This window comes from Dendrobium catenatum, unplaced genomic scaffold (assembly GCF_001605985.2).
Source record: "Dendrobium catenatum unplaced genomic scaffold, ASM160598v2 fragScaff_scaffold_123, whole genome shotgun sequence".
Lineage (NCBI taxonomy): Eukaryota > Viridiplantae > Streptophyta > Magnoliopsida > Asparagales > Orchidaceae > Dendrobium > Dendrobium catenatum.
This window is the reverse complement of record NW_021318585.1, coordinates 1,446,254-1,470,315: the sequence shown is the minus strand read 5'-3', so window position 1 is coordinate 1,470,315 and position 24,062 is coordinate 1,446,254. Positions and strand designations below refer to the sequence as shown.

General features: G+C 35.9%; 1 long non-coding RNA gene across 1 annotated transcript; it reads right to left on the bottom strand.

The window, feature by feature from the left end:
- Window positions 1-1,983: 1,983 nt before the first annotated feature.
- LOC110098444 lies at window positions 1,984-19,140 on the bottom strand. The gene is made up of 5 exons (XR_002303341.2): window positions 19,062-19,140; window positions 15,052-15,146; window positions 4,077-4,437; window positions 2,620-3,180; window positions 1,984-1,998 (listed from the first exon to the last, which is right to left on the bottom strand). It is a non-coding gene; the product is annotated as an uncharacterized LOC110098444 (long non-coding RNA).
- Between the last annotated feature and the right edge of the window lie 4,922 nt (window positions 19,141-24,062).

Here is a 24,062-nt window from a genome sequence, read left to right as displayed (position 1 = left end):
AGCTTGTCACAAGAGGATCAGAACAAGCATGCTCCTATTCCTAACGAGTTCTTCCAAAAAAACTAGCCAAAAAAAGCCTTCACATAAAGAGACACTCGATCATGATCACCCTAGGACTCATCTTTCTCAACAATGCACCTTAGTTAAAGACATCTATATTATACAGATATCCCAAACCTAGCTATAGGAGGCGTGCACCGACAAAGCCCACGGTTATGATTTCACCAATCGTGATTTATCCCCTGCTCATCACCATACCCACATAAGAAACTCATCACTCATCTAGAGAGACTCGCCACTCATCTAGGTAACTTGCCTGCAAACTCATACTTATAAATACTCGCTCAACACAATTGCTCCTAAAAGCTAAAAGCTCACATAAGGAACTTATGTAATGCCAAAGGCAGGGCCATGTATTTACCTTAGCCTAATCCACATATTTGTGTCATTATGTGATTGTTATACCATGTATTATTTATCTTTTTAAAGTACTCTTCATTTACTTGATGCTTGGTGGCATAAATAATTTATTCATCTTTGATGAGTTGGATAGTATTTTCATATTTTGTTTAAATTACTTGTCCCGTCCCTTAAACACATGCTACAAATTCTTTAAATATCTTCCTCCACCTCATAAGCATTATCCAAGAACAATAAACTAACAACAATAACATTAAAATTATTCCAAACACTTTTATATAACTATCAGCCAAAGTAGGGATCACTAGGACCTAGCCCTATTCCCTATACCTTAGCATCCTTTTAAATATCAACAAACTCTACCATCAAATCATAAGTCCATATCATTTCCTAAAATGATCTTCAAAATCAGCCAAAATTAGTCCAAACTAGACTATTATTGACATTCCTATTAGTATATCCCTTCATTCAATCATAAACTCCATAACACTTATTTAAATATTAAACTAAAGATTCATAATAATTTCTAACTATTAATCTTATCAAAAGACTACCCACCATCAATTAAATTAATAAATAAGGGGTCAAGTGGCATGCTTTTTAGACTTCATACCATTTTTACTATTCACAGATATCAATTAATTTCTTATTTACTTTATATGCTTGCTAATTTCCTCACCATATTATTTTGCTCTAACTAGCTATACTTGTAAGTAAGATCCGATGTCGCCCACGGACAAATTCAGATATAACAGAATCATTTATTTTCTTATTATTTTTGCCATCATGAAGAGTCATCTAATTCTAATAAATTTTATTATCAATATTAAACTTTCTCATTCTATCAATATCTTCATTTTCTATATCATTTCCAATTAAATCAATCATTCTTTCATCAAATCTTACATGCACTCACAAATTCTTTGACAATCAATGTTCTATAAATCTCACCATAACTTTAATATCCAAGAAATATACTATGATCAAATTTTCTAATAGTAAGATACAACTCCTAAATATTGAATAGGGAAATATATATCAATTTTTTTATCATGTCATTTTCAACTACTCTTCTTTTCAAGACCATAAAAATAATTGCTTGTGCGACAAGGAGTGACTGATGTGGCAAAAGTGTGAAAAAGCAAAAGAAAACTTACCGGACATAAGGAGCCAAATACAAATTTAGGCTTAGGCTTCGTTTGGAAAGACTTTTTTACTGCTTCTTGAAACAGCTTTCTAGTGCAAAAGTTAAAATTTTTGTACTTGAAATCTGCTTTAAGAAGCAGCAAATAAGCCGTCCCAAACGAAACCTTAGTTTGAAACAACTTTCTTATTGCTTCTTAAAGCAATTTTTTAGTACAAATTTTTTATTTTTTGTAATAAAAAGCATCTTTAAGAAGCAATAAGACGTCCCAAACGAAGCCTTAATCGCCATGAGTTATCATAATAAATTAAACATGAAAATTGAACCTGATTATTGGCAAGAATTCTTGCACCGAACCGCATCAATTATGGTGGAGTGGTTGTCCTTGCCTGATAGCCTCCATAGTAGAGGTTGGCGGTTCATTACCTGACGCCCTAGTTGGCCTCCAGATTAAAAAAAAAATCTTGGAGCTAAATGCAATTAAAGTTAATACCAGACCAAGAAGTTCCCAGTAGTAAGAGCATTTTCAATAAATACAAAGGCAGGCTTATAGAAAGAAAAAAATGAAATTTAAATATTTTATTCTAAATCTATAGTGAAAAAAGTGAAACTAAAAATGAGTATATAACTTCAAAAATTACAGACGGGCTGATGAAGAAATGCCTCAAAAGCAATATGCAATAATAGGTCATAAAAAATAAAAAATAAAGTTTGTAAAATTATAAATGATAGATTATGTTGAATGGATCCAAATATTAATAATAAAAACATATATCAAATTTGAATGTTAATGCATTTAAAATGTAAAGATACATATGTAACAGAATTATAAAAATAAATTAAATAATAATTATATTAGAGTGATAAATGAATGTTGTAATACCTATCAAAGTTAAATATAGTTGTAAATAGACTTAGGTGCTTTCAATAAAGGACAAAAAATTATATCATCAACTAAATAAAACTTATATAGATAATGGTTATAACATTTTAGACAAAAAAAAATCATAAAAATGATATAAATATATAAACTACAGTGTGGGATTGGCATTTACCAGGCTTTTTTGATTACGCCTATAACGGTAAAGGGCTTCTACTCCAACCCTGCAGTCTGCACTCTGAACGTAATTTTCACCTTTGGCATTTCAAAAACTTTTCAGACCTCAAACAAATGCGTGGCTGATACATAAGATCCATGAGAGGGGAATCACATGCAGTCCTGCCAAGATCCACCTCCAATACAGTGAAATGACATCAGTTCACTTATTTTTTCCCTCTTCAACAAGGAAAATTATTAGGTCTGGATATTCAATTAAAATTTGTTGCGTGGACTGCACTTTGACTACACTTTTTGACTGCGCTTTACCTACACTTTACCTACGCTTTTGACGTGCTTGACTTAAAATTCCGCGGACACGTGTACATTCCACATGTCAATATTTCATTGGACTCCGAAAGTATCTCTACGTCAGTGTCCGAACCTAATAATTTTCCTTTCAACAAGGACATGGCTGTATATCTGCATCCTCTTTATAGATGCTTATTGCTTTAACAATTCACAGTACAGTACAAGCTGCTACTGATGCTTGGAATACTCTGGATACCGGTATACACTTCTGTAGAAGATGGACATTTGACAGCAGTTGTTTTAGCATATTCTCACAGGTAACTGGTTTTGGAATAGAAGAATACCTTATTATGTAACAGTAGCTTCTACTGATGCTCTTGTTATATCTTAATCAATTGATAGCAGTCAGCTCAAATACAGGAAATATTATACAACATAAGTAATCGGGGTGTTTTTTTGGGACATTTAAATCAATTAAAATCAAATTCATGCACACATCACATACATAAAATTTAAATCTAAAACTTCTTAACTTATAATCAAATTTACCAACCAACAGATCAAAAAGAACTCCAAGAGACTTAGGAGAGAATTAAATGTATCCTTTATCCTTTTTGAGATTCCTAAAGACGGTACTATTGTCAGTCCACTGCTTCTGACCACCTCGGGTTTGATGAAAATCTTGACCCCACATGCTCAGTCCCCACAGGAAAAAATTAAGCAGGGTATCCCATTGAAGTTTCAGTCAAATATATATATATATATACACAACTCTCCTTGGCCTATTGGTTGAGAGCTAAGGCTTCTAATTAAGAGGTCTAAGGTTCGAATCTATGTGTATGCGTCGTGTGTGTGGTTTGCCTTAAATGACCTAAATGTCCATATTATATATATATATATATATATATATATAAAGTTACATTACGATTAATGTAATGTAAATTTTAATTAATTATTTATGTATTATATTTTTCAAAAAATAAATTTATAGTTTTAAGACTCATTTTATCTTTTAGTGGGAATATCCTTAGACAAAAATTTTCCTTCCATGTATACGAACAAGCATGCAACTTAAAATGAATATGAAACTTCAAGCAGCACATTAAACAATGTATTGTCAGATCTGTAAAAAAAACTTCCTAATTCGCAAAAATTTCAGGTTACCGTTATCTTCTCTGGCTTTGCTGAGAAGTGACTGCAGGTTGAGTCCTGTAATATGAATCAGGTTTGAGGCAGCTTCTACTGACAAATATAACAAGACCACTTTATTCCAGAGAAAAACTACAATAACAAACTTTATTAAAGGATGATATTCTTTAATGGTCGGGAACATTTCGTATATGCCAGTTCAAAAGAAATGGTCTGAAACAATTAGGTTCCTCATTAGAGAGGTTATATAGGGAAGAGGAAAATATACTGTAATGAAGTATAACATAGCAATTCCTGCAGTAGTAATCACCAGATCTCCCATAAAAGAGTTTCCACATTCTAATCCTTCACATGATTATGATTTGATTAGTGCTTCCTGATAGGAGAAACAAAAATCATTGTTAGAATCATTAAGGCAGCTTAAAATAATAATCATAATGCAAATAAATGTTCAAAATTGATAAAAAGACATTTTAATAAAGTAACATAATTTTTTCCTTTATCAAAAGAAGTGTTAGAAAGCCAGATGCCTTTGTCCTTATGAAATTCAGGTTAGAACCCATAAAGACGGAAATGGACAAAAATACGGACAGCATTTTCTCGTTTTTTTATGGAGAGTGAGTGGAGAAAAATCAGCATGCGTAAAAGTGAGAATTCAATCATGAACAAAGTCAATTAGAAGATACACCCATTTATCTACCAAAATAACATGTTCCCGCACAATTCTCTACGGCACTTCCGTAATAACGGTCATGATGGATGTGGGTCACCCATTCAATAAGGGTTTTTATGAAACAATGACGACGATGTTTCTCCTGCATATCAGTCCGATCTTAGCCTTGAAAGCTTTGGTTCCTATCATAAGCTTATGAGTTTGAGGCATTTTTATCGAGGACTGTATATGAATATAATAAAATATGGTCTGAATCTTTTATTAAAAAAAAATGCATAGCGAGACAGTGCAAACAACATTGAAATCCATATATTTTTCTCATTATCTTCAGATCAAATTTTAATTATATAATCTATGAATGGCATGAGTTTATATTCACTGTTCAAAATTTGAGTTAGTCTCTGAGTTTTTTCTCAATACTAACTAAATTAAAGGTTGTGACATTTAAGGTTTTTATTTTTTATTTTGTATTTTGTATTTTTTCTCAACATATTTTGGCTTCATTCTTCAAATTTTCTCGCACTTGATGAAGATGAAAAGATATAAGTCTGCAAAACGAAATGTTTTTGTAGAATCGGTAAACACAGAGAGAAGCGAACAGAGAGAAATGATCTTTGGTAATCTTTGAAAGGTGAGTACATATGCTTTTATATAACAGTCTACAGGTATAGTGGTAAATACTGTATTTGATAAGGTCTAACTTATGTGCCTTAATATCCCCCCTCAAATTGACGGGTCTTGAGTAACCGTCAATTTGGAGCGAATGAGCTGAAATCTAGTGTTGGAGAGTGGTTTTGTGAGAACATCGGCTATTTGATCAGTTGTACAAATTGGAACAATGTTGATGAAATTTTGTTGTATTTGATCACGCACGAATCTGTGATCTATCTCGATATGCTTGGTCCGAGCATGAAAGATAGGATTATTGACGAGTGCAATAGCCGAGGTGTTGTCACAAAACAGATCAATCGGTGTATCATGCTTGATTTGAAAATCAGCGAGTAGGCGCTTAAGCCATATCGTGTCAGCTGCAGCAGCCGCCAGTGCCCGGTATTCAGCTTCCGTTGAAGACCTTGCTATTGTAGACTGTCTTTTGACGGACCACGATACCAGCGTATCACCTAAGAATGTGCAAAATCCAGAGGTTGATTTACGAGAAGCTGGATCTCCCGCCCAGTCGGCGTCGGAGTACGTAGGCATCTGGAGAGGTGACTTGGAGATCGGAATGCCATAGCTGATCGTGGTTTTAACGTATCGAAGAAGTTTAGTGAGAAGCAGTGAATGCACGGGAGCTGGGTCGTGCATGAATTGAGATAGCCAATTGACTGCATATGCCAGGTCCGGTCGGGTAAGAGTCAGGTACTGCAGCGATCCTGTTAGACTTTGATATTCCATTGGAGTAAACCTGGCAACGGCGGAGTTAGAAAGTTGAGGAGGTTTAGTTGACAGAGGATTTGCTAAAGGTTTACATTCAACTAAGTTAGCTTGTTGAAGAATAGACATAGCATATGCAGTTTGTGAAAGAAATAACTTATCTTGCGTGGAGGTAATCTTGATACCGAGAAAATGATTTGCAAGTCCTAGAGTTTTCATGTCAAACTTGGACTGGAGTTTGCTAATGAGAGCCTTGATGACAGTCGCATTGTTCCCAGTTAGTAAGATGTCGTCCACGTAAACTAGTAGATAAATTTGCGTTTGATCTTGAATGAATGATAGCAAGGATGGGTCCGCCTTGCTATGTTGAAACCCGATGGTGATGAGATAGTCCGTAAACGTTGTATACCACTGTCGCGGTGCCTGCCGTAATCCATAGATTGCCTTTTTGAGTAGGCAGACGTGAGACGGATAGAGTGCATCCTCAAATCCTTTGGGTTGCCTCATATAGACTGTTTCTGATAGAGGTCCATGAAGAAAGGCATTCGTCACGTCAAGCTGCTGAACCGGCCATCCGTGATGCAAAGCGACAGTGAACAGGACTCTAATTGTAGGTAGTTTAGCAACTGGGCTAAACGTTTCCCCGTAGTCAATGCCGTGTGCTTGCTGATTTCCTTGGGCCACTAATCGTGCTTTGAAGCGTGCTACCGAGCCGTCGGAGTGTAACTTTTTACGGTAAGTCCATTTACAGCCCAGAATGGACACATTTTGAGGTGGAGGGACGAGAGACCACGTTCCCTGTTTTTGCAAAGCCAGGAACTCGGTTGCCATGGCTTGACGCCATTCGGTATGCTTGTATGCTTCGGTGAACGTAGAGGGTTCTGGATTGCAGCTGGTATTAGACTGAATATTCAGGAGATTTAGACGATTACGTGGCTTCAGTGAACCCGTCTGAAATCGAGTGACCATGCGGTGCGTGGGTTGAGGTACTTGTGTAGATTTAGATGGAATGGTGGATGGAGTGCTAACAGAGCTAGTAGAGACCGAAGATTAGTGAGATATTGGTAGTTGTGGTTCGTTGGAAGGTGTAGTGCACTCCACGGTTCTGGTAGATGACGATGGCCCGAGTGTGGACGCTGGTACCAGAAGGGATGGTGGAGATACTTGTGTCACCACTTTGTCCGGAACATGCGATGCTTGAAAGGGAAAAGCGTGTTCAAGAAACTGCACATGACGAGATAGAAGAATTTTATTAGTTTTCATGTTAAGGCATTTATAACCTTTATAGGAGTCAGAATACCCGAGAAATACACTCGGTATGGTAGTTGGATCCAGTTTGGTTCTCGTGTGACTAGGAGCCATAGGGTAGCAAGCGCACCCAAAAGTTCGAAGGTGTTTGTATAAACGTTTTGTGTTAAACAGTAATTGAAAAGGAGATAAATTGCTAGTTGTCTGCGAAGGAAGTCTATTTATGAGATAAACCGCTGTGGTAACTGCATCCGGCCAAAATCTATGAGGCATATGAGCGGTCTGAAGAAGAGTACGAGCAGTGTCCACGATGTGTCGGTGTTTGCGTTCCGCCGTGCCGTTTTGTTCTGGGGTATACGGGCACGACAGCTGATGATGAATGCCTTTATCTCTTAAATAGTTCTTGAATGTAAGATTAGTATATTCCGTGCCACCGTCAGTACGAATGGATTGAATTTTATGAGATGTTTGATTTTCAATATAGGTAACAAAATTAGTGAAAACAGAATACACATCAGATTTAGCTGCGATAACAAACAACCATGTAAACCGAGTAAAGTCGTCAATGAACAAAACGTAATATCTAAACCCTTGATGCGAGGGGACCGGAGAGGGTCCCCAGACATCAGAATGAATTAATTCAAGAGGCTTAAGTTTCCTGTTCGTAGAATTGTCGAACGGAAACTTATGTCCCTTGCACAAGATACAGGAAACGCAAAAAGATTTTAAGCAAGAAATACAGAGATCGGTATTATTGCTAGCAATTTGCTTGAGCACCCTATGATGAGGATGACCGAGCCTATTATGCCAAGTGGTAGCTCCCGGAGATGAGGTAGTAAGAGCGTAATTTGGCGGAGTTGCAGAAGTCGATCGCAGCGAGTATAGACCATTCCTACAGGGTCCTTGTAGCAGAATTTCCTGCGTCTTCAAGTCCTTAAATGTAAAGCCAGTTGAGTCAAAAATAATCGAGATATTGTTATCTTTAACTAAATTAGAAATTGAAATTAAGTTGTAAGAAATTGATGGAGTATGCAGTAATTGAGAGAGTAAGAGTGTACGAGATGGGGTAGGAAGAAGTCCTGTGCCCGAATGAGCTATCGGTATGGATCTTCCGTCCCCAACAGTTACCGAATCAGATCCTTGATACGTGGAGGCTGTTTCAAGATTACCGATGTCCCTGGTCATGTGTGAAGATGCCCCGGAATCGATATACCAGTCCGTGGACTGAGCATTTGGAGCAGCCAACATCGCAGTGTTTGCTTGGTTGGATCGGGCAGATGGAATGTAACTGGTATTAAGTCTATGCCAACATACGTCGGCAGTATGTCCCCGTTTATTGCATATTTGACACACGGGAGATGAGGCCGTTGATGACGATCTATTTGCGGGAGTGGTTTGAGAATCTTGTCTGCCTCGACCGCGTCTGCCTCGACCTCGCCGAGTGTAAAGGGCCATTTGCGAGTCGGCTGTCGTATGGATTTTCGAAGCGTCGTTCTGTACGTGAATTTCTTCACTGATGAGGAGCACGTACAGAGTATCAAGATCGATTGGATTCAGCATTGTTCTGATTGAGGTCTTGAATGATTGATATGTAGATGGAAGACCATTCAAGATGTGAAGAGTGATGTCTTCGTTGTCGACTGTGGATCCGGCGGAAGCGATTTGATCCATCAGCTTCTTGATTTCGGTAAGATATTGCGCCATCGTCGACGATCCCATGGTGATGTGATGAAGCTCATTCTTGAGCTATATCACTTTGGATCTGTTTGAAGACTGGAATCTTGTTTCAAGAACCCTCCAAATTTCGTGCAGCGATTCAAGATGAAGGATATAGGGTAGAATCGTGGGAGACACAGTAGAACAAACCGCAGCAGCAAGATTGCAATCTGTGTGAAGAAAATCGGAAGACGGCGAGGATTGATTTGAAGCATCGGTCGCCGAAGAGTTCGGTGATTCAAGAAGATGATCGAATTCATTTGCCTTTAGCAACTTGACGATCTGACTTCTCCAGATCGGGTAATTGTCGGTAGACAATTGATTTGGCACAAGAGTCTTGAGGTGGGAGATGATAAACTTGAGTGAGGGAGATATGGATTGATGTGAAACAGCGGTACCTGGAGTGGTGGCCGAATTAGAAACGACGGAGGATACTTCCGCCATTTTTTTTCGCTCAAGACGGTACCCGCTCTGATACCATGTAGAATCGGTAAACACAGAGAGAAGCGAACAGAGAGAAATGATCTTTGTTAATCTTTGAAAGGTGAGTACATATGCTTTTATATAACAGCCTACAGGTATAGTGGTAAATATTGTATTTGATAAGGCCTAACTTATGTGCCTTAATAGTTTTAATCTTGCTGAAAATATTGCAAAACTGAGAAAATTTTGGCTGATTTAAACCCAACCTACTGACTTTATATATGTCCAAAAAGTATCTCATAGTTCAAATTTTGTGATGTTTAAGGTTTTTTTTTTCTTTTTCTCAATATTTTTTGGCTTCATGCTTCACATTTTATCACACTGCATTAAGGCTTTGTTTGTTTGAGCATTTTTTTGTCTTTTCCGTTTTCGGAAACGGAGGATTTTTTTTTTGTGTTGTTTGGTTCGTCAAATCATGCTCCCAATAACTCTTTTTTTCATTTTTTTGCGGTTTTGAGAAAGCTTTTTATATATGCTTCTCCGTTAGAAAACTCCATTTTCTAAATAAATGTTTTTTAAAACTGTCTTTTACAAAAGCACCAAAAAAACAAACAAAGCTTAAGATGAAAAGATTAAAAGCTTGCAAAACGAAAGGCCTTATCTTGCTGAAAATATTGCTAAACTGAGAAAATTCTGGCTGATTTAAGCCCAACCTACTGACTATAGTAGAGGAAGAAGCTCATACAAAAAAGTACTTATCATCAATGTGTTTTGAAGTTAAAAAAAGCATCCGTCCAAAAATATAGGATAAAGAATATCGCCTACAACCTTATAGAGAACGTAAAGTTTAAAAACTGATACACAAAAACATTGATGTCAGACAATGATGAGATTCAATGTTTAGTCATGTGGTAAGTTTACTTAAGAACGTTACAATGAATCTAGAAAGGCCAGAAGAAAATTTGCTTGGATATTACAATAAATATGTAAAGCTCAAGGTGATGGCCATAACTCGAAGTTTGCATATTGCATAGGGCTAGGAAAGGAAGAGTAGAGTGTAATTCCGTAAGTTTAATAAAAAATTTCAAAAAAAGACAATGGATAGCAATGTTTAATAATTGAAAGTGAAGTTTAATAAAGACGATAAATTCATTTAAAAATTGTATGAGATGAATGCAGTGTTTCGTTTTCCATAGCAATTTGAAGAATTTCAAAGATTGATTAGGGACAAGTTTTCAATTAAATTCATATTATCTGGACCAAAGCATTATCATAGCAATTGAAAGGTTTTTTCTTTGACATGACATCGCCTTTATCAATAAAATATAATTATTAAAAATAAATAAAAAATAAAAAACTTCAAAAGTATACTTCTATACTATTGACAAATACATTTGAGGGTCGTTCATAGAACTCTTGAAACCGATAACCATCATAACTTATCTCTTCTAATTGACATTATTTACTCTTGAATTTGAATTTTTCAAATGATTTTGTAATGAGAGGAAAAATGATAAATATGCTGAATTGACATATAGAACAAAGCTTTGTTAAATTTAAATGAAAGAAGTTTTTTTAATGAGTTGAAGCTCTTTGGTCGAAACCATGACTGGAAGTTTGGTGGTTGAGTCAATCATAAATTTTGAGCGAGAATTGTGTTATCCTTTTGTTATACCAGTATTCTATTTCTCAACTGCATGTCCTTCACTTTCCCACAATCTCAAGTCATTACCTGCTCAGCCTCCTCCTAAAGCTCTCATCAACTTCCCTTTAAGCTCTTGATTCTTCCCATCACAACAAACGTTAGTTTTCTTCCACCACTTCCACATGCCTCTACACTCCATCTCATTAAAAGCCTTCATCTCCCTTCTCATCTCTCGGCCAAGTCCCTTTAAGCCTAACTCGAGCCACTACCTTATCCCCCAAGCCCACCATATTTTATCTATCTATGGTGTAACAAAATTACTTGCAAAATTCTAGAAGCATCAAATTTAGAAATACTGGAGTTCGCAATCAGACACTATCTTAAATGCATAAGTCAAATGTACATAGAATACAGATCAAAACAAGGGCCTTGTTATTTTCACATGGATTTGAAGCAATAAGTTTAAAAATATTGCTCAGATTCTTTATAAGTAGATAATAAAAGATGGACAACCAAAGCTGAGGCTATTTACCTAGCTTAAACGTTGGTTGAGTGACACAGCGTGGATAATCTAAGATTTATCTACTGCATGCATACAAGTTCTCTTAAGCACAGCTTAACTTGAAGAAGAAAGGTCACATAAAGTCACAAAAACAACATATAAACGCTTTGAAACATGTGTCCTGGAGAGGCAGAAGGTCACTGGTCACCAGGCGCATCTTCAAACGTGCATCAAGCTTTGATTCAACGAGTCTTCAGCCTAGTTTGGCACTAGCCATTGGTTAGTGATGCAAGCAAAATTTTGGAAAAGCCCCAAATTTTTGCAAGCAAAAGAAAAACTCTTCCTAGGAAATAAAAAATTACACTAAATACTAAAAATTAGACAAAATACGACATTTAAAACAAAATACAACTTTAAACCGAAAGACACATTATAACTTTGACAACTTACAAACACAAACACAAACAACACCTAAAGAAGTTCTTTGCTTGAGATGAAAGGTACAGATGGGGTGGTCACTTGCGGGGAGAAGAAGGAGATGAGAAGTTCGAGATGAAGGGAGGACAAGCTCGCAAGCTTTCCAAGAGTAAGACGAAGAGAAGTGGAACAAGCTCTGAAGCTTTTCCAAGAAAGAAGAAAAACCCTCAGGTTTTTTAGATCCAAAAATAACATCATATCTCTCCAAAAAACTCTAAAATAGCCACAAAAACTACCTATAAATAGACAAAAAGAAGCTCAAAAGATGCCTAAAACAGCTGTCCAAAACATCCAACAAAAACAGGAGAAACTCTTGGAACAATGGCAGCATTTAAGGCTCCCAAAAACCAAACAATCAAAGTCATGAATCTAGACAAAAACAGGAACCAAACCGCCACCAATTATAGGAGGAAAGAGGGAGTCAAACAGCCCAAACCAGGCCAGAATTAAATCCATAACAGCACCCGAAAAGACAACACAGGAACCGGGTAAAAGCAGCCAGGGGAGAAACCGAAGGGACAGCACATAGAACCAAAACCAGCACCCAAAAAGGGAAAACCGAAGAGGCAAAGAGATGGGGAAAGGGCCAAATTCCGCTCCACTTAATGAGCTAAAACAGCAGCTCAAACATTAATGAGCTAGGACAAAGAAGTTCCAAAAAACACAGCTCAAAACCAAGCAGCCAAGTCCAACCCGAGATCAACCAGCAGCCCAAAGACCAAAGAAAATTTTTTGACCAAGTATTTTTTGGTGAGAAAATATTTGGAATGTGAAACCTGCGGGTTATGTTATAGCTTGCGAGCTAGTTTCCTTTCTCTTCTCCTCTCTATTTCGTCTGGGCTTCTTACCTCTTCTTCTCTCCACAAGTTCCACTCCACTTGTATCCTTCTTCTTGAGCTTTTAGAAGTTGTTTGTTGGCTGATTTGGTGACATTTGCTGGAGGAGTTTGATTGGACGTTGGACCTTGTTGTTGTGGTGGACCCTTGGTTTGCAAGCCCTAAGCACTTATCTTATTTTACCTACTTTTTTTTGCATGTGAGGAAACCGCTTGCCGGTTGTTCTGAGGATATAGTTTTTATTTTAAGATTTTGTTTCGTTTGTTTTGGTGTTTGTTTGGATTTCTGCATTCTAGATTGAATCGAGTTTTGTTCTAGTTGTCCTTGTGTTCTCCTATCTTGACTTTTCTTTCTAGTTTGCCTACATCAGTTAGTTTCTCCAAACCAAAGAAAACAATAGGATATAGTGCTAGCGGGCTAAGAAATGTCATGGTACACATTATTACTGTTCTACTGCTTTGATAAAAATATCAATATCAAATAGATATATCTTTAGTTATAGCTCCAGATTACCTAACTATAATTCTGTATAACCAACGAATCCATTGAAGTTGTTGCAACCACCATTTTTATTAGTTAACGTCCATAATCGTTAAAATTCATCATCAAAGTCACATTAATGCAAATATTTGTAAGACAAGTATCCATCAACTTTGTTAGTGTAAAAATAAGCATCTACGAAGCAGTTTTTATCAATATACGCCACTACCAATAAAGATGGTGAGATTAAAAAAACCTTCGAAGTCATTATATAGTCATTGTCTGATCTTGTTCTGTTTAAGATTGTGATGGGAGATTAATTATGAACCACTCTTAAAAATAGTTTCAAATAACCGAGTAAACGTAATACTGTATTCCAAGAATAGAAATCTACCATAAACGAAGAAATATTTGCTAGCGATGGTTCTCAACAAATGAGCACAAACCAAATCATACTTATGCAATCTATAAATAATGTAAAATAGTAAGGACTCATTTGAGACAGCTACAATTATTTATAAAAATAGTTGTAGAACTGCTACGGGGAAAACATATTCTAAGAAATCTATTAATTTTTTTTAGTTGAAAAGTCAGACAAAAATCTTCTAATACCTATTATATTTCACATATCTAAATTTAAAAAGAAGCTTCTTATCATAAAAATTTCTGAAAAACAGTTGGGAATTATAAAAGCTAAATTATATTGAATTTCTAGGAAACAATGATGTTAAAAAGTTGCCCCAAATAAGACCCTAAAACATCTTCATAGCAATCATAAAGACTATTCCATTATTTTCATTAAATTATTCATCCCATGCAAACACCGAATGACAACTTGTATAAAGTTTGAGTCAATGGTCATGCTTGTCTACCCTCAAATTTTAAAAAGACCTTTTAAAAAATTCAACAATCTATTTCGAGAAAGCACAAACTGTTACAATGCCAACACAAGTCATACCCTTCAAAGCATCAACTCTAGCTTTGGATATTAATTTATGAGAACTAAGCTATAATTGATCTTCAAATATTGCTAGTCTGATTATGATTATACACCAATTTACCAAGTACATAAAACCTTCTCCATCAATATCAAATCTAACCATTTTTAGACATCCAAATCTTCCGTTTGCCCCCTTCCTCTCCCGTCTCTGTCACCCTCTGACTATCTGTTATCTATTTCTCCTTCCCACTGCCCTCTTCTCTTCCTCGTAATTCTCCCAGCCCCTACTCTGCAACAGCTAAATGATATAGGAAATCAACAACTCCTGATGTTTAACCTCTAAATCAATATCACTGCCATTTAGATAAACGCAGCGCTACATTTATAGGACTATATTCACAAGATGCTACATTTAGAGGACTATAGACAAGATGCATACTGGAACAAATAGAGGCATAGAACTATTATTTAGAGGAATAGTGATTATGAGATCAACCTTGCAGAAATACCATGTTTAATAAACGTTTTTTTCACCGTTGCTGCTTCAGGAGCTATTTACAAGATTCACTTTTTACATGCCGGCAGGATTACCAAATTAACGTTTTCAACTGATCAAGTTCTGTCTTTAAAAAGCTTTAATCAGTTCAGAGGACAAAACCAGATTCAGAGGAATTACTTGTAAAGTCCCTCAATTGTTTCCTTGAGCTTTGTCACATCAGCACCCACAATTTCCGAAGCTTTTTCTCCATTATGATAGAACAGTATAGTTGGCTGCAAGTAAAATAATTCCCAACAAAGTAATATAGGACAAGGAATTGAATCAAAAGGAAAATACAGAATGACCTTCAGATGCTAACAGCCACCAACAAAACCAAACGTACCATATCAATAAGATAAGAGAAAAAAAATGGCCAGAAAAGCTGATAATCAACATCATAGCCATCAAGCTTTATCCTACTCTATAACTGTGTTCCGCATTCTTAAATAGTTTTGCCAAGGCCCAAGTTCACAGCTCTTCTAGCAATAAGAATTAGTTCGACATTCTAAATGAAAACAACCAAGAAACATGACATCAATTAATAAAAAGTGCAATTAAACGCCAAGCACAGAAGAAAACAGTGAGACCTTTCTCATGGATCAACCACAACATCGTCCAGACAACCCAATACACTTCAGCATCGAGAAAACAACAGATATTCACTCAAACTCTCAACCCTTATTATTAACTATTAATGCAATATACGTCAAAACAAGCCAAAATAATATATATATATATATATATATATATATATATATATATGTGTGTGTGTGTGTGTGTGTGTGTGTGATGAAGATAAAAAATTTGATCACAAATAAAAAAAGATAGGAATAAAACTAAAATTTCTACTAAAAAAATAGATATACATTCATTTCAATGAGTAATGAGGCAAACACCACCAGCACAATAACAACAACAAGCCTTTATCCAACAACATGGGGTCGATAACATGAATTATTTTTCTCCATTATGTCATGTTGTGAGTAAATGAGTCAAAAGCCCAAATAAAAAAATGCACGTTTACTTAATGAGCGGAGATATAGTTGAGCTCGCTAAACTCGACTTTTTTTACGCCTATCTTCTCGCCTTTGGAAATATATAACAAACAAGATCAAGCTCAAAAACAAAAACAAAAAAAAAATCAAAAAAAGAAGCTCATGGTGGCTTTTTTTTTTTTAATAATGATAATAGAAAAGCACTAATAATCAAATTGCATTAAAAAAAGAAGTAAATGAAAAATAATAATAATTACAAATCAAACAAAAAGTCAAACCCATTATTTCTTCCTACCAAAGCTTCACTCCCACCATGTTCTTCACATGAAAAGTTATTCACGCAACTTACCTGATTCATTTCATCTTGTGTGCACTCTCTCACTAATTAACATTAAGTATTGTTATAGTTTTTCTTCAAGAAAAAAACAAATAAAACAAATCAAAAGGAAAGGATAAAACCAAAAAGCATCGCGTAATGTACTCTTGTTTCACACACGCAAGTAACCTCAGTTATGCATGCTAACCTACACTTGTAGCTACCACGCTTCATATTATTATAAATAAATAAAATGATATAAAAATCTTCCCATCATTCTCCATTTATCTCACACAAACTATCTTTCACACATGCTCAATTGTTTCACCCCTACCTCTTTTCCCTTCAGTTGTTCTTCCTTGTGCACATACACCCTACTCAAGCTCCCCACTCCATAATTTCTTATTTTCTTTGTCTCTCTCACTCGTCCGCTCACAAACACCTGACAACAATGAACGAAATATGAGAGCAAGATTTAGATCTCCTTGTTTGTGGCACGTTTAGAATCATTTGATGCACTGGAGAGCGCATTTTTTAACAGATTTTACATGGCAAAACACCATGCAAAAATGCCCCCAAGCACCTTCATTGGTGTTGTAGGCTAGATTCCCTAAGTCGCAGCACCCCATGCACTGAAACCAAAATACTTGGAGTGTACTACTTTTAATACCCTTCACAAGTATGCGAATGCATGATAGGAAATACTTGAGTTCGCAAGTAACCCTAAGGTAATACTTGAGTTCGCAAGCAATCCTAACCCAAATCGGTGAACAAACAGTGAAAATGTTGCTGTCCAGAACAGAAAACAGCAGATTTCTGCTGTTGACAGCAGAAAAACAACACTAATCCAGGGAAAAATAATATTATGAAATTATAATAGCATGAACTATGAGAAACTAGTCACCAATGGGAATGCAAACAAAAGCAAAGTTGTGAATGGAAGTGAACAAGACAGTGTATCGGAAAGTCCGCTGAAAAGTATGGATATGCAATGCATTAAAAGCACAGTGTGATGCCTAAAAAAAGTGCATATGGTGAATCAAAAAGCAGGTAAAATTATGCATTATGAAGCATGCAAAGCAATCAATTGGAAATCGTGCTGAGTTGCACATTGAAAAAGTATGCAAACTAGTTCACAAAAAGAATGTCATAGCATACACATACACGTCACTATGAAACACTCATCAATCGAAGGATGAAATCTTGAATTAAAAATAACTCCAAAAAAGTTTGTATGCCCTTCAAAGAGACTCCTGATGCAAAATGAATTGCACTAAAAAAGAGCTACACATGCTTTTAAATGCAAACGCAACACGATCACTTTGAAAGAAATATGAACACATTTCTGATTCAAACTCCATTCAAGTCCCTCTCCAATGATTCTATTCGAGCAAAAATAATAATATGAAATGGTCGTAGCATAACTATGAGAAAAATGTCACCGTTAGGAATGCAATCATAAGCGTTGTAGATGGGAGTAAAAATTTGAAAATGGCGATACTATGAAAAAAAAAATATCGAAGTATAAAAATTATATAAGTTCCAAAAAATTTCGAAAACCATGGTTAATGCCCAGACTCTCTCAAGACTCTATCAAAGCATGCGATCTCCTAATACACACGAGTATAGATCATGTAACCAAGGAAAAATACTGGCCAACAAAAGCACAATCCTCCGCATACAAGGGAAGGCATAGACAAGATCTGCTTTCCAAGAGCTACCCGAATTGTAAGAAAATAATTTTCAGCTGCCATGTCCAACAATCGAACAAGCCTTTTCTATAGCAAATAGAGGATCAATACTCAATCATGAACACCACCAAAATATTTTTTGATACAATTGCACAAAACTTTGAAGGCCATCGGCCATCCATAGTAAACAAGAAAACTCTACAAGTTGACGTAACTATAGGACGGGATTGTAAATCCTAATCTTTAGACTTTTTCATTATAGAGTTGTAAGTTCTATTTCAAGGACTATCCTTTACATGCAAGGGTACAATAGATATGGTCCATAACTTAATACACTTCTAAAACCTATTACTTAAAATCTCATAATTTTATTCAACCTTCAATACTTAAACCTAGCCCTAAGGGTCCTCATTTATACTGAAAAGACACTAGGGTTGAAAATAAAACACTGATGAATTTGGCAGAAAGTAAATCCCAAAAAAAATAAAAATCCAAGGAATAAACCTAAAAAAATCACATATAAATATTCCTAAAATACAATATGCTAATAAAGTAATAGAATATTTAATTAATCTGGTCATTGACGTTGAACATAAGTTTAAATGGAACAACCATCATCATAATACATAGTGTAATATCAGTAATATAAATTGCTCATGATTTTGATAACTAAGAAATCTAAACAAAAGTTTAGCACCTTTTTTATCACTTTTCTATATAAAGGTTTACTCTCTAACATGCTACAATGAAATAGTTAAACTAAATGCTTTCATAAATATAATCTAAATAGAAAAATTATCAGCATAAATTATTGAGTAAAGAGTCATTTCCCCATGCATGCACCTATCATGCAGACGCATATGTGCTAGCATTCCAATACATATAAGCACACATCACAAAACTCATATTGGATTTCTGAGAAGCTGAAATGTCCAATGTTAATTTACATAGCATTCAATGATTTCAATATTGCATCAAATTTTAGGTTTTCTCTGATAACATGGTATTTTTTTTAATTATCATTATCAAATTCATTAGAATCAAACCAGATTGCACTAAATAATCATAAAAGAACTATTCAAATTGTATATCAACATAACTTTTGTCTGATTAAATAAACTCAGATCATAAGATTAAGAAGCATACCACAGAGAAAATCTGAAGTTTGCTTAGTGTGGCTGTTAGGCCCTCCTGAAATCCAATTACTTACAGGTTAATTACATACAATGTAAAGAAGAAAATCAACATATTTAAGCAAAATGAAAACATTCTAGTTGAGGTGATCATATGTTATTTTCTTATTATTCTGAAACCATCAAACTCAAAAAATAAACTCTCGCCAAGTAATTGGGGATTATTTAGAAAAAGTATGTATACAGTATGCCCATGCACAGATGCCTCAAAAATCAAAAGAAAATATATAATTCAAAATATAAGTTTCCACCCTTTGAGAAGGCTCCTTATTAATTAGTTTTATTTACAAAACAAGCCATCCTATCAAAGTTGCATGGTTGGAGTATAGGAACCCTTGGAAAGAAAATATTTTAAGCTTTCCTTCAATAAACCACACAAAAAAAAGTAAGAGCATGCTTAGAAAAAGAACATATATCAAAATTGCAAAGAAGCACCGAGTATTATTAGAGCTAAACAAAGAATATTAATCCAATTCTGTTCTGCTTGGCTAATCCTACTCGAGCTGATTTGAACAAATTCAAAATCAACTACAATGATTAAAAGCTCAACTCAATCTTATTCAAACCAATCGAGTACCTTAATGCCTCACCTCATGCTAACTTAATGTAGACATAATTGATGAAACCGGATTATTAGCTGTCAGCATCTAATTGGAATTTCCCAAGTTGATTCAACTCAAGTTGAATTTTGAAAAAGGTCAATGGAATCTTGACTTCCTTGAGTTAATACCAACTCAACCTATATATAGGACTCCATTTGACTCAATCTTGAGCTTGCTTAAAGTTGCTTGGACTAGATCTCATGTAAAATTTGGTCAAAGCTGCTATCAAATTTGCCTAAGCTTAATATTAACTTCATTCAGTGTCCGCTAATTTCAACCGTGATTGTGAGAATCTACCTAGAAGGGCTACATAAATTTGAGTTTGGCTTGACATCGCTTTGGTTCAAGCCTAAACATTGAATCAATATCTTCACGCCTAATTCAATCAATCTAAGCTAGACTTAACTGCATAATTAATCAATCGACTTAGAGTTAAATAGTCAGGTCAAATGTAACTCAAATTCTTAAAATTGACTCATTTTCCAAATATGTTCAATTAGTTTGGGTTGAAAGCATCGTACATGAGCTAGAATTGACTTGCTTAGCTAATTAATATGAACCTACCCCAATCACTTTATATCTCAGTTTAGTTAAATTGGCGACATTTGGGCGGCCAAGGAAGCTGAAAGAGTTAAATGACATTTCACTTCAATTCATGGGCTTGAATTCAAAATTAGCAAAATCAAACATGTTTGTATAGCACAACCCATTATTCTCTTTATTATTAAAAGTAGATCACTACCTCTGTTCAAAATTGCGCAATTAGAGGCGCGCCTTTGCGCAATTCCTCCCAAAAACGCCTTGAAGCCTACGCAATTCCACCTCTGTTAGAGGCGTACGCCTCGCTGGAACTGAGGCGCGCCTCAGAGGCGCAATTGCGCAATTCTTAGTGAGCCGTACGCCTCACTGGGATTGGGCCCACTCACTTAAATTGAAGCTTTTTTTCTCCTTATACCCGAACGGCAACAGCAAACCCGAAATTTCCCCATCCCGCACGCTCCAGTTCGCAAAACAGAGGGCGCCCGCACGCCGTCGGCTCCCTTCCCGCCGCTTCTCCCGCCGGCGCCGCCTCTCTCCGGCGAAGTTGAAACTTCCGGCCGCCCACTAGGAGTACTCCACATTGGATTTTAGGTATTTTTTTAAGTTTAGGGTTAGATTTTTCAAGTTTGAGAAAATCTAGGGTTTATGTTTTTTTTATTGTTTTTTGTGTTTTTGGATTTTTGCTTTAGGAGACATGGTTAGAGGTAAAGAAAAGGCGAATACATCATTGCGGCGTGACCCTTCTTGGAAATATAGCGTGCAAGTTGACATATGAGGGGGCGAGAAAACGTATGTCTATTTAAAATGCAATTTTTATGAGAAAGTGGTGAAGGGCTGAGTAAACCGCATGAAGGAGCACTTATCATGCTCTCATAAGAACGTAGCACCGTGTGCAAAAGTGCCGAACAATGTGAAGGAAGAAATAAGTGCTTACAGGAAGAAAAGTATCATGGCAAAACACTTGCAATAGGAGCAATTTGATGATAGGGTCGAACATGACGGTTATTTTGGGAGCGAGAGTGGAAAGGGATCTTCCTCCACTATACATAACAGAGGTGCACGGGGTCCTATGGATCAGTATATGACTAATCCAGAAGAGGAAAGAGGACAAGCACAAATGATGCCTACGACCGGTACTAGAGAGGGTCGACGCCAGGTTTGCATGGATATTTGGAGGTTTTTTTTTTTAAATGCCATACCTTTTAATGTTGCTACGTCGCCTGCCTACTTCAATATGCTGCGGTCTGTAGGGTTGTATGGGAGAGGGTTGAAGGCACCTTCTATGTATGAGTTGCGTATATGAATTTTAAAGGAGGAGCTGCTGAACACAGAGCGTAGCATTGATGAGATTAAAAGGACGTGGATTGAGACTGGTGTAACCATTATGTCAGATGGATGGTCTGACATGAATAACAGGAGCTTGATTAACATCCTTGTGAACAATCCCTATGGCACGGTGTTTTTACGATCGGTTGAAGCTTCAGATGAGGTGAAAAATGCTACATTCATTTTCAATTTACTTGATGGGGTAATTGAGGAGATTGAGGAGCAATTGGTTGTCTAGGTAGTGACTGATAATGTCAGTGCATACAAAGAAGCTGGTCAGATGTTGATGAAGAAGAGGACACACCTATATTGGACACCCTGCGCAGCACATTGTATCGATCTCATTTTGGAGGATCTTGGTGACTTACCTCAGCATAAGAGTGCTCTTTCTAGGGCGAAGAATATTACAAAGTTCATCAACAATTACTCTTGGGTCTTAAACTTGATGTGAAAGTTTTTAAAGAAAGAAATCATTCGCCCTGCAACCACTAAGTATGTTCTTAAATTTGTACATTGCAAATCATTCCTACTGTATGTTCTTAGTTCTTACATTTGTACACTGTGAATCTATAGGTTTGCCACATCCTATTTGACACTGTAGAGCTTGATGGAGGTGAGGCAACCTTTGGAAGCAATGTTTACATCAACTGAATGGCTTAACTCTGCTTGGGGGAAAAAAAGAGAGGGGAAGGAAATAAGAAAAATAATTCTGAATGATAAATTTTAGGCTACTGTGACCTATGTCATTTTGAGCATGAGACCCTTAGTGCAAGTACTACGCTTAATGGATGCAGAGAAGAAACCAGCTATGGGTTTTATAATGCTATAGATGAGGCCAAGGAGTTGATTGCACACAACTTGGGAGGAGAAGAGGCAAGTTATAGAGAGATTTGGGATATCATTGATGCTCGGTGGGAGTTGCAGTTACACCGTCATCTACATGCAGCGGCATATTATCTCAATCCTCAATTTCAATATTCAGAGAAGAAATATTCAAATCCGGAGGTGAAGCTTGGTCTATATCATTGTAGGAAAGACTAATACCGGAACAGGCAGATAGGGAGCTTGCAGATTTACAACTTGTTTTATTCCTGAATAAAGAGGGTTTTTTTTTTTTTTTTGAATGCAGCAAAATTAACCATTTTCAAACGGTCTCCAGGTATAATTATTTTGGTAAATGCAAGACACTTTATTCAGTTATGATTATATTTTTTCTTGAAAACAGTTGAATGGTGGATCCAATTTGGTGATTCCACCCCTGAGATACAGAGTTTTGTTGTAAGAGTGTTGGGCCTCACTTGTTCTTCTTCTGGGTGTGAGCGAAACTAGAGTACATATAGCCAAGTACAAACAAAGAGAAGAAATCGGCTATCAACACTCAGAATGAACTCTCTCGTATATATTATGCACAACAAGAGGTTGAGAGAGAGGAGGTTGAGGAATAAGGGGTTGAAGGATGATGAGGACCCATTGGTGTGTGATGATGTGTAGTCTGATAATGAGTGGTTCATAGATGATGAGACAGATTTGCCATCATCAGACTTACAGTTAGAAGATCTAAGTGTGGATGTCTTGAGGGGCGAAGCAGATCAAGTGTGGATCCACTAGATCGTTGTGACTACACACATTGTGTCTTCACTAGCTTCAGCAAAAATCAAAGTAAATAGGTATTCCACAATTATTAATTCTGTTTGATGTTCTATTTGTTATGTCAAGTTGAGTCATATTAACATATAATGATCTTTCTTTTTGATATTCAGGGAAAGAGAAAAAGTGAGTTATTATATGGAAGATGAAATTTGATATGTGAATGTGCGTAGATTCTTGAGAAGAATGATTCTCTGAATGACATTTAGTTATGGGTATATTGTTATTGCATTTTATTTGTTCTTTTGTACTTTGGTGATGTTTGTTAAACTTAATAGTTGTTTTTTTTATTTTTGACATATTTTATTATGCATTCTACTTTTTACTTCACTATTTTCATATATCATTTTAGATGTTTTTATTGTAAGATAGGAATATTTGCTATTAATTTTTCTGCTAAAACCTTCATTTTTTTATTTCGCAATTTCCTGTATTCTGGTGCTTATGGTAGACTGTTCGATGCTTAAATACCAGTTTTAACTTTGTATTAGTACTTATATAATCTTCTATAGCATTATATTGCTTCATGCTCAAATCCTATATTATTATTATTCAAAAGATTGATACATTCACAGTGCTCCTTGGGATTATTTTTCGTTCATATATGAGATAAAAATAAATTTTATGCATGCATAAAGGAATCAATTAAATTAAGTAATTTTGTGCACCTACATCTATTAATGTCTACACTTAAAAGGCATAATTTGCTCTTGGCATAATAGTGTTGTTTGTAGCTTTATTTCCAATGAGCTTTCTCCCACCTCATGATTCAACTGCCACTAATTGTGGAAACTTTTTTAGATTCTAACTATTTGCGATTCCCTTTGTAGGTGTTATAG